This window comes from Cherax quadricarinatus, chromosome 61 (assembly GCF_038502225.1).
Source record: "Cherax quadricarinatus isolate ZL_2023a chromosome 61, ASM3850222v1, whole genome shotgun sequence".
NCBI classification, from domain to species: domain Eukaryota; kingdom Metazoa; phylum Arthropoda; class Malacostraca; order Decapoda; family Parastacidae; genus Cherax; species Cherax quadricarinatus.
In genome coordinates, this window is record NC_091352.1 from 19,908,747 (window position 1) to 19,921,234 (window position 12,488).

General features: G+C 44.0%; 2 protein-coding genes across 4 annotated transcripts in view; one reads left to right on the top strand and one right to left on the bottom strand.

Annotated features, from left to right (window-relative positions):
• The window catches only part of LOC128699309 (TLC domain-containing protein 3A), a 623,909-nt gene that overhangs the window by 135,932 nt on the left and 475,489 nt on the right, over window positions 1–12,488 (bottom strand). The window lies entirely within an intron of this gene.
• Window positions 8,665–12,488, top strand: part of mus301 (mutagen-sensitive 301) — a 122,247-nt gene continuing 118,423 nt past the window's right edge. For 2 of the 3 annotated variants that reach the window (XM_070098269.1, XM_070098271.1), the window contains exon 1: window positions 8,665–8,694. The gene's annotated coding sequence lies outside the window, so the exon portion shown is untranslated. Of the gene's footprint in view, window positions 8,695–9,114; window positions 9,226–12,488 lie in introns of those variants that run through there. The other variant, XM_070098270.1, reaches the window with a different exon arrangement.

Here is a 12,488-nt window from a genome sequence, read left to right on the forward strand (position 1 = left end):
GGATGAGGATGTGGGTAAAGAGGTCGGGGGAGGGGTGGTCGTAGCAGCAGCAGTAGGGGTGTTGGTGGGAGGGGTGGAAGTAATGAAGAGGGGTAGGGGGGGAGGAGAGCTGGTGGGTGTAGGAAGTGGGGGGTGGGAGAGGTAGAGGTTGTAGGAGGCTTAGAAGAGAAGCAGGAAGGAGGGATAAGTAAAGAGGGAAGATTGTTAGCGGACAAGATTAGGTTAAGGACATGTGAGTAGTCTGATTGGTAGGCTTGAGAGATTACCATCGCAGAGTGGGCAGCAGTGGCGAGTTGGCAGTTAGTTTTGTAGTCTAGTGTGGGTGTAGGTGTAGAAGGAGAGGTGATTGTAGTCTGTGTGTTGGTGTTTGAAGTGTGTAGAGTAGGAGGGGTAGACCAAGTGCGTGGGGTAACCCAGGCATTGGGGGTAGGGGTTGAAGGTATTGTAGGAGGGGGAGGTGCAGGGTTGGGGAGGGAGGGAGGTTGGCTTTCTCTGAGGGTGGAGAGAATGTCTTTTCTAGTAGGGCAGGAATTTGCAACTGCAGTGTGTGACCCACCGCAGTTAGAACATTTTAGGGGGAGGTTGCAAGTGTTCCAGAAGTGGCCAGTTGCTGAACATCTGGAGCAGGTTTGTGTGGAAGTGCATGAGACTTTGTCGTGGCCGAATTTGTAGCATTTCAGACTTTGTGTGATGGGGTGAAAGTTTGGAGTGAAGAGGGAGTTTGGAGGAATGCGGATGGTCTTGGCAAGGATTCCTTGATTGAAGAGTGTAGAGGCGTCAGAAGGAGTTGAACAGCGTATTTTGAGGATGGTAGAGTTTTCAGGCCTATAAATATCGTCAACAGAGACTTTGTTCTTAGTACTAATGTCTTTGATTAAGTCATCTTTGTCTGTGTCATAGGCAGTCAGGAGAGAATAGTCTACGTGTTTTGCGAGTCCAAATAATAGTGAAGCCTGCATTGAGAAGTTTTTGTCTGGTCTCGGTTGAGGTGTACGTTTCGTAAGAATGTCTGTCAAGAAGTAGTTTGAATCCAGAGTTGGTTTTAAAGACTTTATACTGAGGAGCGCCAGTGATCTGGTACAGTAAATTTCCAGGACAGATAGTGGCATGATCAGATTTAGAGTATTTGAGGTTAAGCGAGAAAGAATTGGGCTTGGAAGAGGTGGGGGCAGGGAAGGCCTTAGAAGCAGGAGTAGACAGAGTAGAGGCAGGTGTTGGCAGTAGAGGGGTGGTAAGGGGAAAGGAGGTGGAAGGCATTGCAGGCATCGTAAATTAGATGTGGGGGCCAATCCTGTGAGAAAAATTGGCTAGGCAAGTACGTGTGAAGTAGACACACGTACTTGCCTGGTTATAACTTTCAAGTTTCTTGTGGAGTCCGTCTCTGGAGGCACAGGACACTGAGGAGGTGAGCTGTAGCTTGATGGAGCACTGTGTGCCCTGAACTGGCTGTAAGGCGTGCAGACCACACGTACAGGCTGAGGCGTGGAGACTTCAGATAGCAACAGGAGTGCAGAGGGAAGCTTCCTGCCCTTGGGTAGGCAGCCACCGACGCACCAATCCTGATGGTGAAGACGAAGGTCCAGTAACCACCACTCGGTGAAGAGAGCAACTCTGGCTGTGAGCGATGAGGAGAGCCAACACTAGCTGAATGGCGAGCAGACTTCACATACAGGCTGAGGCGTGGGGACTTCAGACAGCAACAGGAGTGCAGAGGGAGGCTTCCTGCCCTTGGGTAGGCGGCCACCGACGCACCAATCCTGATGGTGAAGACGAAGGTCCAGTAACCACCACTCGGTGAAGAGAACAACTCTGGCTGTGAGCGATGAGGAGAGCCAACACTAGCTGAATGGCGAGCAGACTTCACATACAGGCTGAGGCGTGGAGACTTCAGACAACGGCGAGGAGAGGCAACACTGGCTGTATAGCGTGTAGACTACACGTACAGTCTGGAGCGTGGAGGCTACAGATAGCAACAGGAGTGCAGAGGGAGGCTTCCTGCCCTTGGGTAGGCAACCACCGACGCACCAATCCTGAAGGTGAAGACGAAGGTTTAGTAACCACCACTCTGAGGATAGTCACACTCAACACGGGGTAATTAGAGAGGCGAGATCGTTCGTCGATGTACGAACGAACGAACGAACGAAAGTTCAGGTAAGATCCCAAATGGGATGAGCGGGGAAGACGGGACAGACGAAGAATAGTGCTGGAGAGGAGTGTTCTTAGTCGTAGAAATAGAGCCAGGGCTTAACCCAGCAGCAAAGGCGATCGTGGGACAGATATTGAAAAGAGAAATTCCGGTTCTTCTGTTGGGACTCCGGTGGGGTGAGCTGGGAGTAAGGGACTTGCGACCTTTAGAGCTAGAGAGGAGTGCAGAACTGAGTCATGTCTTAACCCAAAAAAGCTAAGGCGAACGTGGGTCAGAGAATGGTACCTGTCTTAGAAGGTACCTGTCAGCGGATCCAAGGTTATTTGTAAGTAGGGTTAGGAGCAGGATCATGCAAGGAGTAGAAAAGGTTGTGTTGGTTTGTGGGTCTGCGAATGTCTTCGTCAAGGAGAGAGGTCCAGTAGTCATGTCGTGTCTCAAGTTTGTCTATCTGTCTGTCACTGAGCCTCTTCCAGTACAGATTCAGCGCAGGGACGTCTAACTGGGCATGGAGAGACTCGCTTGTGGCGAAGTCCTCCCATCTGACATCAAGCACCCAGCGCAGCGCCTTGTTCTGGACACGCTGCAGTTTAAGTAAGTTTGTTTTTGCTGCAAGAGAGAGGGCTAGAGGAGAGTAAGTTATCAGAGGACGTATTAGGGATTTGTAGAGGTGTAGTTTGGTGCGTTGAGAGGCATGTTTCAGCTTGTAGAGGCCCGCAAGGGCCTTACTAGCTATTGCATGCCTTGAGTGAATGTGTCCGTGTAAACGAAGAAGGTAGTCAAGATTAACGCCAAGGACAGTGACAGATTGTGTGATAGGGAAGTAAGTGCGGGTGTCAGCTGTTCTGAGTTCGACAGGTAATGGAGGATCACGTTTCCTGTAGTTAAAATACGTAATGCTGGATTTTGCTGCATTGGTTTTGATCCTCCATTTTTGTTCCCAGATGGCTATCCTGTCAACCTCATTTTGTGTTTTGTGTGTGAGTGTATCTATATTGGCATGAGTGATAAGTTGTGTAATGTCGTCTGCATAGGCTAGTGTGATGGAGTTGTGGTATATAGGTGTTGGAATGTCGTTAGTGTATAAAATGTAGAGGGTAGGGGAAAGGACAGATCCCTGGGGTACTCCAGCATTTAGTGTGAAGTAGTCAGAGTAACAGCCTTGGAATTTGATTCTCATGGTACGGCCGTCTAGGAAGTTGCAGAGGAGTTTACGAGTATTGAGAGGCAGGTTGAAGTTAGTGCAGAGTTTGTACTTGAGCCCCTCGTGCCACACAGTGTCAAAAGCTTTTTCAACGTCTTTTGCAACCAGGGCTGTCCTGTTTCTTTGTTTTGTGTTTATGTGGATGTAGTTGAGAATGATGTTAATGGCATCCTGTGTGGATCTGTGTGTTCTGAAGCCAAACTGGCCATCTGAAAGTAGAGAATTATGTTCCAGGTATCTGCGAAGGCGATGATTAATGAGTTTTTCAAAGAGTTTTCCTAAAGTTTCGAGGAGGCTGATAGGGCGATAGTTTCTAGGGTCAGAGTGGTCTTTATTGGGTTTAGGAAGGAGGATAGCAGTAGCAGCTTTGAAGAGGGAAGGGAAGTATCCAGAGGCAAGGGAGGCATTGAGGAGGTTTGTGTAGGCAGTAATGATAGAGTCAGGAAGGTGTTTCAGGATAATATGGTTTAGGCCAGAGGCACCAGGAGCCTTTGGAGGAAGGTGTCTGAGGAGAGTTTTAATGTCTGTGTTGGTGAAAGGAGTGTCGAGTTCTTGGGAGGAGGTAAGAGTGTCTAGATGTATGTGGCTGTCTGGTGTTGTTTCTTGTGTGTGTGCAGTGTTCCAGTGTTCTATGTTCTGAATGTGTTGAATAACGTTAGGGTGAGGTGGGTGAGCGTGGAAGATGTTCTCCCAGATGTGTTTGAAGATGTTGGTAGCAGCCTGTGGGTCTGAGATGTGTGTGTTGTTGTGGGTGATGTGTTTGAATTTGTTGGTGGGAGTAGTGCCTCTGATTTTTTTGATAAAGTTCCAGAAGGCTTTAGTGTTTTTAACACGCTGCCTGTCCGCTTGTTGTATTAGTCGTGACCAGTGATTGTTGTGGTCTTGGTCTAGGCTGTGTAAAATGTTGTTTCTAAGGTAAGTGAGATCTAATCGGACTTGATTAAATCTATGTGTGTTGTAGAGGAAGCGGTTGTGGTAGCAGATAATTAGTCTTCTTGTTCTGAGTGACGGTTTGAAGGAATAACGAGTGGTGTGAGTTTTCTTTGGTATTGCGATGTTGGCTGCTTGTGTAATGGTGTCCTGGATGAGATCAAGTTGAGTATCGATGTCAGAGATAGGTTTGTTGTTGTAGTCATAGGTGAGGTTAATATTGTCTATGTGTTGTTTGAAAGCATCCCAGTCAGCGTTCTTGTAGGAGAATGAAGGTGTGGTTGGAATGAGGATAGGGTTGGAGGAGATGTGTAAGATGACTGGGATGTGATCAGAGCCTGTAATAGGGCCAGGTGAGATGTAATGTTGAAATAGAGAGCTGGCTCGGTTTGCCAGAATGATGTCTGGTTTGCCTTGGCCCGTGTGGTTGAAGAAGGTATTGAAGTCTGGGCCAAGATGAATTAGGTGTTTATGGTTTGTGAAGTTGAGTAATTGGTGACCAAGTTGGTTGTTACTGGTGTGATGAAAGGCAGTGTGTTTGGCATTCATGTCAGCTAGTAGGTAAGTTGGTGTGTTGGTGTAGTTGAAGACTAAGGAGAGGTCGTGTATGTTGAGAGTAGTGTTTGGGCGAGCATAGGTGGTGAAAAAGATAAAGGGGCCAAGGTGGGTGTGTATTCTGACCGCAAGACAGTGTTGGTGAATAAAAGGGATTGGGAGAAATTCATGTTTTATGTTGGAATTGACAAGGATGGCAACCCCATCGTGGGGATCATAGGGGGACTGTAGTGCAGTATAACCATAATGGCGGATACATTGAGGGGCTTTGAGGCAGGTACTGTTTAGCAAAACAATATCTGGCCTCTCTGCTTCAAGGAGCTCGGCCAGTAGGTGTCTAATTGTAAAGTAAGAACGTACGTTGAACTGAATCGCCTTAAACGTGATTTAATGGTTTCGTCTTAGCAAAGTTAATGTCGGGGGAGGAGTTTGGATTAAAGCCCGTGATAGTGGTGCCATCAGTGGATGTGTGTTTGTAGGTGCTACGGACCCGTTTCCTGGAGGGGGAGGAAGAGATGGATCTGTTTTTATGTTCTTTGGTCTGTCCGTTAGAAGTTGGGGTAGGTTTAGGTTTGAGTGGATTTTGTCTGGAGGAGGTGGAGTTGGACCTGGATGAGGTTTTGGTTGTGGTGGAGTGGGCGAAGGTGGATGCAGAGGAAGTGGAAGTTTTGGTAAGCTGTGAGGAAGTGGAAGCTTTGGAAGGGGATGAAGTGGGTAAGGAAGTGGGGGGAGGGGTGGTCGTAGCAGTAGCAGTAGGGGTGTTGGTGGGAGGTGTAGAAGTAGTGAAGAGAGGTAGTGGAGGAGGAGAGCTGGTGGGAGTAGGAAGTGGGGGGGTGGGAGAGAGGAAGGAGGGAGAGGTTGTAGGAGGCTTGGAAGAGAAGCAGGAAGGAGGGATAATTAAAGAGGGAAGATTGTTAGCAGACAAGATTAGGTTAAGGACATGTGAGTAGTCTGATTGGTAAGCTTGTGAGATTACCATCGCAGAGTGGGCAGCAGTGGCAAGTTGACAGTTAGTTTTGTAGTCTAGTGTGGGTGTAGAAGGAGAAGTGCTTGTAGTCTGTGTGTTGGTGTTTGATGTGTGTAGAGTAGAAGAGGTAGACCAAGTGCGTGGGGAGGCCCAGGCATTGGGGGTAGGGGAGGGAGGTGTGGAAGGGGAGGGAGGTAAGGAAGGGGAGGGAGGAGCAGGGAAGGGGTTGGGTAGGGAGGGAGGTTGGTTTGCTCTGAGGGAGGAGAGAATGTGCTTTCTAGAAGGGCAGGAATTTGCAACTGCAGTGTGTGACCCGCCGCAGTTAGAACATTTAAGGGGGAGGTTGCAAGTATTCCAGAAGTGGCCAGTTGCTGAACATCTGGAGCAGACTTGTGTAGATGTGCATGTGTTTTTGTCGTGGCCGAATTTGTAGCATTTAAGACATTGTGTGATTGGGTGGAAGTTCGGAGTGAAGAGAGCGTTTGGAGGAATGCGGATGGTCTTGGCAAAGATTCCTTGACTGAAGAGTGTAGAGGCGTCAGCAGGAGTAGAACAGCGTATTTTGAGAATGGTAGAGTTTTCTGGTCTGTAAATATCGTCAACAGAGACTTTGTTCTTAGTACTGATATCTTTTATTAAGTCTTCTTTGTCTGTGTCATAGGCTGTCAGGAGAGAGTAGTCTACGTGTTTAGCAATGACTGTGCTTTTGGCACGGTGCTCAGGAGTCCAAATAATGGTGAAGCCTGCGTTGAGAAGTTTTTGTCTGGTATCGCTTGAGGTGTACGCTTCGTAGGAATGTTTGTCAAGAAGGAGTTTGAAGCCTGAGTTGGTTTTGAAGACTTTAAGTTGAGGTGCACCAGTGATCTGATATAATAAATTTTCCGGACAGATAGTGGCATCAGGATTAGAAAATTTGAGGTTTAGCGAGAAGGAATTGGATTTAGTAGAAGCAGAGGCAGGTGTGGGAGGTTGGGGGAGAGTGGAAGGGGGGTGGGAGGTGGAAGGCAACGAAGGCATCGTCTAATTACGAAAAGATGTAATTGGAGGTGACAATCGGCCAAAAAGTGAGAGTACTCAGCTAGGCAAGTACGTGTAAGTAGACACACGTACTTGCCTGGCGCAGGACACTGAGGAGGTGAACTGTAGCTTGATGGAGCACTGTATATCCTGAGTGGTGGCGAGACTGGCTGTATGGCGTGCAGTCGACAGGCGAAGAGAATTCAGGCAGCAAGAGGCTTCCTGCCCTTCGGTCGGCAACCACCGACGCACCAATCCTGATGGTGGAGAGGAAGACGAAGGTCCAGCAAGCACTACTCAAAGCACTACTCAACACGGGGTAATTTCGAGAGAGGCGAGATCGTCGATGTGTTGTAGGTAAGCACACGTCACCACTCGAGCTAAGTCGCTACATCGATCGCTTCTCACTGTGTAGGCGAAACGTTTCGGAATAAAGTTGTCTAACTGTTGCATGTGTCTTACCTAACAACCTGTCGGTATTGTCATGTGCAACTCTTGGGTATCTTGATTGAGGAAACGTTTCGCCACTGTGGCGAAACGTTGCACGTGTCTAATTTATCAACATGTCGGTTCTCTGAACCATTCATCTACAATCCTGTCAGACACTGCAACTTCTTGGGATCTTACTACTTGGGAATTCTTCGCTTGCCTAACCCTTGGGCACGACCTACTTCCACATTGAACAAATGTGACACCACCTACGACTGCTGCACCTCTCCTGCCTACGGTTTATAAGCTCCTTCTCCACACTTATGCCGTATTCTATTCAAGATTGATGGACTGACCACATCGACTCAAGGTTGAGGGACTGATTACCTCATTCTCCTCCTGTTCTTCAAGATTCTGCTCTGTATGGACTGATGAAGCCACTGTGTGGTGAAACGTTTCCTCAATAAAGACCCCCAAGAGTTACACATGTGTCTAATTTATCAACATGTCTGTTCTCTGAACATTAGTTGCACTTGTGTCATTTTACTTTACATATTATCGGTAATTCTACCAATATATAATCAAAATGTTGCAGACACATAATGGGTTCAGGTACTGGACCGCGACGTTTTTACACCTAAACAAGTTACAGTGATAATTAACTATTTACATGTTGATTACAAACGAAAAGAATTATTTATGCAAGCATGAAGTGGGTCACAAAAATATTATATTATAGCAAATTTACAATTGGTCAAAGTTAGGCTTGGTTAGGTTGAGCTGATATTAAAGTTACATATGAAATGTGGTTGTCTACATTACACAACCCTCAAGGAAGGTTCCTTGATGTTGGTGAGGGGCTCTTGATTTAGGAAATTGGATCTGTGCTCCAGTTCCCTGAATTAAGCCTGAATGCCTTCCACATCCCCCCCCAGGCGCTGTATAATCCTCCGGGTTTAGCGCTTCCCCCTTGATTATAATAATAATAATAATACATTACACAACCCATTAAATTAAATAGTAAATGATTAAAGTAAATGATTTTCATCTTTTGTCTGTTATCACTTAAATAAAAATGTCACAATAAATATTTTTCCTGAGCTTCAGGTAACATGGTTGATATAATATAAAATATTAGATTTCTCTCCCAGTAAAAGTGCATGGACATGTTAACTATTATTTTTGTCATCATTATTATTGCCATTATTAATCATTACTGTTAATAATAATAATATCATCATAAAGCTTCAGAAACTATTATTATACCTTATTATTACATGAGGTGCTTCATGTGCCTAAGGAGCCTTGCTAAACAAAATATATGTGAGCAAAAAAATAGTAATAAATGTAAGCTATATACATAAAACCGAAACGAAATATGATTAAATGCAACTTACGAGGTGATATAGAGGGGGGTGAGGGGCGAGGAACATTTGAATCCCGGGGAGGGTGAGTGAAGGTGTTCTTGCCTTATTTTACCAGTGTTGTGGCTTGGTTATAGTTTTTATTGTTACTAGTGGTTAATGGTAGTGTATTGTGAGCTGCAGGAGAGCTCTGTTACGAGTGTCGTTATTTGTGTGTGTTATCTTAAAAATTTGGTGTAGGGCATTTTGTGGCTGCTGCTGCTGCATGTCTTGGTCCACATGGCTCAGAAAGTCATAATAATATCTTTTACTACAAGTACATGTACAAGGTATACAGACATAGTTGACATCACTGACATACTACTATATAGAAAGCCGCTTGCTATGCTTAGCATTTCGAGCAAATTAGGTCACTTGTCCCAGGATGCGACCCACACCAGTCCACTAACACCCAGGTACCCATTTTACTGATGGGTGAACATAGACAACCGGTGTAAAGAAATACGCCCAATGTTTCTACCCTCGCCGGGAATCGAACCCTGACCATTCGCTGTGTGAAGCTCGAACTTTCGCCACCGAGCCAGGGGGCTTGGTGGCTGAGTTTATTTAAGCACAGGTATATGCAAGTACAATTATCAGTGTAAATTACCTTGGATAACCCAAAAACGTCACTGACTTATTTCCAGTTATCATACATACATGTAGTGTAAATTACCTAGGATAACACCCCAAAAAATCCACCGACTTAGTTTTCCATTTGGGTCGTCGAGGTTAAATTTATTTATTTAATGGGGGGGATGGGAGAGTGCTAAGTCTGTACGGGTCATACAGTGTCTTGGGGGAAGAAGACTTGATGCATATTCTTAACTCTGGAGGGTAATAACCCTAGACACATTAAAACCATGCAGTCTGGCTTATTTCCATTGGGGAGCTTAGGTCCTTCCCCAGGATTAACATGTTTATTTAGGTACAGGTACACATGAATACAGTTACACAAATTATTATAGTAACATATGTGTAAATTACCTAGGATGACCCCCAAAAAAAGTAACTTATTCACATTGAGGTCCTCATAATATCTTATTATTGAAAGCTTAACTGTAAGATACAGTAGAAATCATGATGATAATGTTAAAAATTAAAACGACTAAGTAACTTGGGTGGCCCGTGGCCTGGTAGGCAGAGCTCTCTTTACACGCTGAGGGCCGGGAATACAGAGACACAGTATAATAACCTATGTGACATGTCAAGATATCTTATTAATGAAAATAAGATACCAGATATACTAAGCAAATTTCCTAAATTTGCTTGTAACAGATAAGTTATGTATTCCTGTTAACCCTTTGGGGCCTAGTTCCTAGGCCTTTTGTGTATCCATATGCTCTCGTGCTACCGTCCACAGGATGGATATGGGGTGCACAATAAACTAGCCACTTTGGTGGCAAAATCTAAATCTAATCTGAGGGTCTGTGGTAAGATTCCCGGCAAGAGTGGAAATATTGAGTGTGTTTCCTTACACCTGTTGTCCCTGTTCACCCATCAGTACAGTGGGTTCCTGGGTGTTAGTCGACTAGTGTGGGTCGCATCCTGGGACAAAACTGACCTAATTTGCCTGAAATGCTCTGCATAACAAGGGGGCTTTCTATGTAGTAGTATGTACGTCATTGATGTCAGCTAGGCCTGTATACCTTGTACATGTACTTGTAGAAATAAAGATATTATTATTAACTGTGTGAATCCTGCCAAGGATCCTGGCTTAATCATGGGCAGGTCACCCATCAGTTATTACCCCTGTACACCTCAAATTCAAATTTCAAATTTATTTATTTATTTGCAAGTAGTACATTGAGATTATTTACGATAATGGGTTGCAATGCAAAGAGAGCTATTATGCCTAGGCATTATGGGTCGATTTAATTTATTGGCTTACTGACTACTTAACACTAAAGAAATTAATCATAATTGTACAGTAGTTCTATTAATTATAGGTGAATCTAATTTATATAAACCATAGGATATATTCATATATTCAAAAATGCTTTTTGTGAAACCTAATTCAATTTATTCCTGTCTACAATGGACAGTAGGTTGAAGAATAAATATTGAAATTATGTTAACAGTAATTGACATGTTACTATGTGCAAAACATCCACAGGGGGAGTTAAATGATTGGAACACAAAAGGCCTGTGGTTGTTTTGCATCTTGTATCGCTTGTTTACGATTTTTGCATAATGTTACTATGCATGATAATTTGTGTAACCGTGTACCTGTACCTAAATAAGCTTACACGATTTGTTAAGATTTCTAACTGGGAGGGTTAGTCACCCAGGATAACCCAAGAAAGTCAGTGAGTCATTGAAGACTTATTTCTATTGTGGTCCTGCACTCTTGTCCAGGATGTGACCCACAACATTAGACTAATTCCCAGATACTTACTGCTAATATAGTTGGCTTTTGTGGGTTGCATCCTGGTGAAGACCTAAGGAGCTTAATGGAAATAAGCCACTGCACTATTGTCTTTGGTAATTTAGGTTATCAGCGATCTGGGGTTCATTCAAATAGTCTTCATCCTCAAAAATTGATTTATTCCTATGTTTATTGCTTGGTGACAAGGACAGCAGGTGTGGGATTTGCATGTGTGGCTTAAGTGGTAGTACCTATGGCTCTTAACTTGTTAAACACTTACAAACCCTCAAGTAAAAATGTTGAACATGTTACCTTATACCTGTTGCCCCTGTTCACCTAGTAGTAAATACATATTTGGGTGTTAACTGACTTGTGGGGTTTTTCATCCAGGGGAAGAGGACCAAAGGCCCTCATTGGAAATGAGTCGCATTGCTTGGCCTTGGGATATTCTGGGTTACAAACCCTCCAATTTTGATGAAATAAAATAATCTTCATATCTCTCTGCAACTCTTGTTTCCCTTTCTTGAGCTTGAACCCGGATCCTTTCAGTTGTGATATTAACACTGCTACTGAGGGTTAATAGCTAGAGCTACTCTTTTCGAGAACTCCCTCAATTTTTCTTTTTTTTACACAGTAGGAAAGTAACTACACCCTGACGTACATTATTTCTTATGCAAATTATTTTGAGAGCAATTAGCAAAAAATAAAACCTATGTTTTGTTTTGAATGCCACATCAATGTCAATCAACAGTATAATCAGTTCATGTGTCTCAATCACAGCAAACATAAACCAAGACAAGTTTGTTCCATATCTATCGCTGGCAATGTTGATTAAGTTATGTTAGGTATTTGAGATTGGGTTATTTTGGGTTTTGGTATACCAACTTGCATATTTTTTTTACAATTTATACAATATAAAAATGTCCATGGCAAAATCCATTTGATATTGGACATTTTCAAGAATAACTTTGACTTTAAATGACACAGACTTAATCTGAATACTTGCCCATAAAACAGACCAGGGGATAAAGGGGAGGCCACTACCCATTCTTAGTAATGTCTGCAAAAATCGACTATTTCTTTTACTTTGAGGCGGACTTCAAGCTTCTTCCAGCCCTGGAACCAACTAAAATTATCTTTACTTCAGTAGTATGTCTTCCATTCTCTCAAATGATACCAAGTACCGGTTAGTGAAACCATACAAATCATCCTAGAAAACTCAGATTTGTTATTTTAAACCAAACACAAGGTCAGAATTTTGCTTTTCCTATCATGTACCTAACGAGGCAGGATATTTTTTATACTGTGTTCACTCCACACAGACCCTTTCTCTGATATATAGGCTAAAATTTTACCGCTCACAACCTGTGAGCCGAGCTCATGACGTAGATCTACCTGACTGACTCCTGGTGTCAATGATGTAGTTCTATGTGATGGACAGTCAGAGGGTTAAAAGCGGCTGTTAGTGTACA